The sequence below is a fragment of the Coregonus lavaretus genome (assembly GCF_964263955.1).
Source record: "Coregonus lavaretus genome assembly, contig: HAP1_SCAFFOLD_795, whole genome shotgun sequence".
Taxonomy (NCBI): Eukaryota; Metazoa; Chordata; class Actinopteri; order Salmoniformes; family Salmonidae; genus Coregonus; species Coregonus lavaretus.
Window position 1 is genome coordinate 1 of NW_028161151.1, and position 6195 is coordinate 6195.

Sequence of the window (6195 nt, forward strand, 5' to 3'; positions counted from 1 at the left end):
TTTTGAGGTTGGACATTAGCACGTATAGCTCGTTAGCACGTAGCGTGCACCGATTGGTGTCACCTCGTTAGTCAGAATGTGTTTCACCTGCGCTGGTTGCCATCTCGTTAGTGGGAAGGTGTTTCACCTGTGCTGGCCCAGGTGCTATGTAAGTGCTCCAGTTGTGTTCATAGATCCCGAGTGGCGCAGCGGTCTAAGGCACTGCATCGCAGTAGTGCTAGAGGCGTTACTACAGACCCGGGTTCGATCCCGGGCTGTATCGTGATCGGGAGTCCCATATTGCGACGCACAATTGTCCGGGTTAGGGGAGGGTTTGGCCGGGGGGGGCTTTACAAGCAGGCGTCATTGTAAATACGAATTTATTCTTAACTGACTTGCCTAGTGAAATAAAGGTTAACAAAACAAAATAACACATTTAGTTGTCTCTCCCTATTTTGATTTCTTGACAAACAATCCTTTATCTGTTTTCATTTTGCTCCACTTTGTGGTTGGCTTCCTGTCTTTAAGTTTGGTGAGGGTTGTTCTTTGTTTGCCTCTTCTAGGGCAAATTTGGTGTGTTTTTTAGGTTCCAGTTGATGTTGCTAGTCAACTTTCAGTGGACACCCCCATGAGTGTCTTTCAGAACCTCTCCTAAAACCCCACCTGTTTCGTTTTGGTTGTTGGTCAGTGACTCTTCTGTTAGTTCCCCCTTCTGTTTGAGCGACACTATTTAGTTTTCTTGCTGGGGAACGTAACAATCACTATCAGTCTCACGTGTTACTCTGTGCTGCTTCCTATGAGCACACAGTCTCAAAGCTATATATGTTTTACTATAACCAAGTTGATGTGGCGGAGGTTTCAGGAGCAGAGTGTTATGGGAAAATGACTAGTTAGAAAGAAGGATGCAGTGGGTTTAGCAAAGGGACAGGGTCATATTGATATAACATATCACATGTAACTATTATTGTTATTGTTATTATAATGTGTGATATTATTATTATAATGATATTATTCTTTGATATGCTAGCCGGTATCAGCTACTTACTATTGGCTAAATAACTGAACTTAACTTTTGGTTCTAATTTAACTGAAATGAAACAAAGTTCCATCCTTCCTGTCACCTCATGATGAAGTGGTGGGCAATGGGTGTTTAGTCCTCACCCACCTGGAAGCCCTGGTGTGGTGGGAACAAACCCAATAAATAAATACATAGAATTACGGTCCCATGTCTAATTACCCAGCATTCCCCTCAGTGGGAGGCGTCACCAACGGAACAGAAGGCATTAATAATCAATCACAGACACAGAATGCACATGCAACACCTACAGTACCGACAGTGCAGAACACTGAAGGAGTCATGTATTATTGGCCCTTGGACTAATAATATGGCCTGGACTAATAATATGACCTGGACTAATAATATGACCTGTTCATTATTGTCTGGTGTTTCTGTGTAATTTCTTGCAGTTTGCTGTGCAGGAATATCACACTTGGAACTCAGATAGTTCAAGTATTCACTAGAAGTTTTGGCAAAGTGTTGTACTGTATCGTCAGAATACGTGTTGAAGGGTGGCGGCAGGTCATATTTGGTTGGAGGTGGATGGTGGGGATGGTATCAAATACAATTTGATTTGATTTGGTGGTGGATGGTCTTTCCCAAAAGGCTGAATCCCAGCTAAGTCCAAATAAATAAAATCTATAAAAAGGGCTTGGAATCGCTAACCCTGGCAATTTGACGGTGAACTCATGGATACACTCAATGGCTGCCAGTCTATCCATTATGCCATCATTGACTTGAATGGGGAGGTTCGTTCTGTAGATTATATTTATTTGGCAAAGTCACACAGCACCACCACCACCACCACTACCACCACCACCTCCTCCTCCTCCACCACCACCACCACCACCACATCCATCACCTCCTTCACCCCCACCACCACCACATCCACCACCTCCTCCACCACCACCACCACATCCACCACCTCCTCCTTCACCCCCACCACCACCACATCCACCACCTCCTCCACCACCACATCCACCACCTCCTCCTCCACCACCACCACATCCACCACCTCCTCCTCCACCACCACCACCACACCACCACCTCCTCCTCCTCCACCACCACCACCACTTCCACCACCACCACCACCTCCACCACCACCACCACCACATCCACCACCTCCTCCACCACCACCACATCCACCACATCCACCACCACCTCCACCACCTCCACCACCACCTCCTCCACCTCCACCACCACCTCCACCACCTCCTCCACCACCACATCCTCCACCTCCACCACCACCACCACCGCATCCACCTCCTCCACCATCACATCCACCACCTCCTCCACCATCACATCCACCACCTCCTCCACCACCACATCCACCACCTCTACCACCACCACCACCACCACATCCACCACCTCCTCCACCTACACCACCTCCTCCACCACCACCACCACATCCACCTCCTCCACCACCACATCCACCTCCTCCACCACCACCTCCATAGCCGCCGCATGATACGTGGTAGGAGAGAGAGAACAATGGTTCTTCTGCACAAAGACAACAGAGTGATCTCTTTCTGTAGTGCTCTATCTCTTCCTCCTCTCCCTGAAGTCAGCCAGCCTGCTGCTGGGTTTTCAAATGTCTCTTGTTTTTATTTTTATTTTTGAAGCCGAACCTGCCAATGGCAGAGCAGACCTAGCTGGTAATTGAAAAGGAAGTCTGGGACTGTGAGACGTTCGACATGGGTGGACTATTTCCGTTGCTTTTCCTGTGTAATTGAAACTTGAACGTACATACATACACACACACACAGACACACACACACACACATGCATCCTCGCACAAACACCACACACGTATGACTGTAAGTCGCTTTGGATAAAAGTGTCTGCTAAATGGCATATTATTATTATTATTATTATTATTATTACATGCATCCTCACCACACACATACACTCGCACACACCTCACACACACATGCACACACACACACACACATTCCCAAACCCCCTACCAGTCCCCACCAGTCCCAGCCACCTACCATCATGACTGGCAATAATGACATGTCACACACATGACTGCAGTCTATCTTGATTGGGCCTGATTACTGCAGTAGTAAACTGCTAAGAACATGTGCACAACTGGGTCCTAATTTATCAACCCTGCGTACATTTGTTACTAAATTCTGGCGTACGTGGAGATTCTAGGAGTTATTATTGGGATTTATCAAACTGTCGCACGCAACATATCCGCATATTTTCATTGATAAATCAGGCATTGTATTATTATTATTATTATTATTATTATTAATATTAATATCATTATTATTAATATTATTATTATTATTATTATTATTATTATTATTAGCCTAAAACCCTGCCTGGAAAACGCCCTCCATTCACTTTGTATGGTAACAAAATGCTCTCATTTGCTGTATAATTTGGAGATCTTGGAACTGGGCCGTGATAGTTCCTAAAAGAAAGCACGATGGAAAACGTGATCACATTTCTTTAGATGTGTGGGCAGAATGTTGCAGTGACAATTTACAAGTACACGTTACAGCCCACGCTTCTATGCAAAAGACACATTGTTATTCAATATTTTGTTTTATCAATAGATGATTGTGTTTCCATCTCCTGCCTTGGTATAGGCTCGGAGATTAAATAGGCTATGATAGCACAGCAGTACTGTAGCCTACGCATACTGTCGCATACTGTCACATACTGTCACATACTGTCACATACTGTCGCATACTGTCGCATACTGTCACATACTGTCAAGGCTACAGGTCTATTTATTGTCCAGCATGCTCGGCTGTTGAATGAGCGATTGGTAAATGGTAGCCTACTATTTGTCGTGTAGCGGGAATAATTTAAACCAGTTATGTCAGAAAAGGAAAGACATGTCCTGCAATATGATTATGATTTAGGCCTATATAATAAAAGTAAAATAAACATATTAGACGACATGCTGCTATGCGATCTCCTTACCAACGACTAATGCATCTGTTTTATCACTAGGCCTACGCTTGAATGTTTTTATTGGTCTATCATTATTATAATTCCTGTCTCATCAAACACCTCCCATTTCCCCCCTCACGCATGGTTTGAGATTTGCATGGAGATACACACATTTTCCCATCACGTTAAACATTTATAAATACCGACCCCTGGAGGGAAAACTTGAGCACGCAAGGTTTAGAGTAATTTTTGTGCGCACACACCTTTGATAAATGAGGCCACCGGGAGCTCAAATGAACCAGAACGAGTATTTGTTCAACATACACTAGCTATCAGATGCATATTTCTCCCTGTGGATTTAGTGTTCTTCATACTCTTCTAAAATACCTACATGAACGTGTTCATGTGAATATGTAGTAGTGTTAGAGGCCTATAAAACGACACATTTGTTGTAGTTTCTCTTGCTATCTTTTATGTAAAACGTGTCTCTATTTGACTGAGTAGATTGCGTTGCCTGATCTATTGATTACAGTTCAGCAGACCGCTGTTGCAGGTTATTAATTGCAGGTTGAGCCACGCTCACATCGGACCGAGCTCCGCCGCTGCCTGCCGCAATCACTGAATAAAGGAATAATATTTCACGTGGAAGACGTTATTGTATCTAACCATGCCTCTGAGTGACTTGCTACGTGTGTACGGACCACACATTGTACTGTATTTACTTTTTTGGCATTGGCTCCGGTTACTGTTTACATGGTGGCCAAAAGTGCGTTTACAGAGACAAGGGAAAGAAGGTGCATGTTGCGGGAGACAAATAGGACTGCTATCAGCTCGAGCTGCGCTCAACCTGTAAACATTTACACTCCCCAGCTGTTTGGATGTGTCTGTGACTCTAGGCAACATGTGTGAGTAATTTGGCCGAGGGAATCAGGGTTTGGGACCTGAGCCTGGAGGGGGGAGAAAACACAAGGATGATGAAGGAACCTGTGTTTGGCTTGTAACACTAGAACAGAATAGGAAAATAATAAATAAATCAATCATGACATGCCTGTCAATTCCCGCCATGTGGCTACCACATAAATGCTCCTTGGGATTGGGAACATGTATGTTCAGGTGGGGTTCCAGGTTTCTTCTGTGTTAGAAGTCTACCATAGATTAACCCATACTTCGTAAGTCATTTTTATAATTTTTATAAGCAATCCACTAAGAAAATTATTCAAATTTTAGAGTAATGGATCATGGATTTCATTTGAACAAGTAATGATTTGTAATTGTTAGATAGATATAAATGTCAGATTAAGGATTGACACTTTCATTTTGTAATTGTGATTGAAATGTTAATTGTATTTTCACACATAAGAATAAGGAATGTTGAATAAGGAAATGTGTATACATTTGGGATTTCAGTTTTTAATCTGACAGGATGACAGCGTTGTTTTACCCAGCCTGCCTGGCGATTGGCACACAAGCGGCAGTGCAGAGCGTGAATTGTGTTCCGTGCTTCAAAATTGTCCAAGTGACTTTCCACCTGCTGAAAACATTTCTCCATGTCATAAAATTATTGACATCATTTTGACCGTGCTACCATCCCCTCATTCCTTTTCACTTGTTTTTATTTCCCTTGTGTCTATGATTAATGTCTGACGTCAAACATTAGAGTGAACAGGCATCAGCAAATGCAAGATCATGGAAGGCCTTCCGATAGCTCTCATCTGGATGGGAAAATTACCCTATAGGGAATTGGCTACTCACCAGAACGTTTGACTGATGCATTGTGAAATAAAGGTGAAATAAATTTTTAAAAACACCCGATGAATCAAGTACCCTTTCTCTGCCAAGAAAGCTCTCTGGCCTTCCAGACAAAATGATGTCCGCGGAAAAGCTTTCCATTCTAAATGTATCGGAAGAGCATTAGGAAGATTGTATTTTTCTGGCAGGTAGAACATGGCTCCCTGAAGTTAAATATCTGAAGTTAAATAAATGTCACTGATTCTATGAGGCCAAATGGCTTTTACAGGCGCCCTAATCTAGATCATGCCAGTGTATCTGCGGATCACATGCGAGCCAAGACCGCTTGTTCAATTCATACGTTCTGCACTTGATAAGGTCAGGCACTCCAATGATTCATTTAGAGATGATTGGTTTTCTGTACTTGCATTATGGGTCAACACATTGGTTATTTATTAGGCTTTTTTTTTTATATATTTAGGTTAAGGAGGGAGTAAAAAATTAAATACTTTCAATCT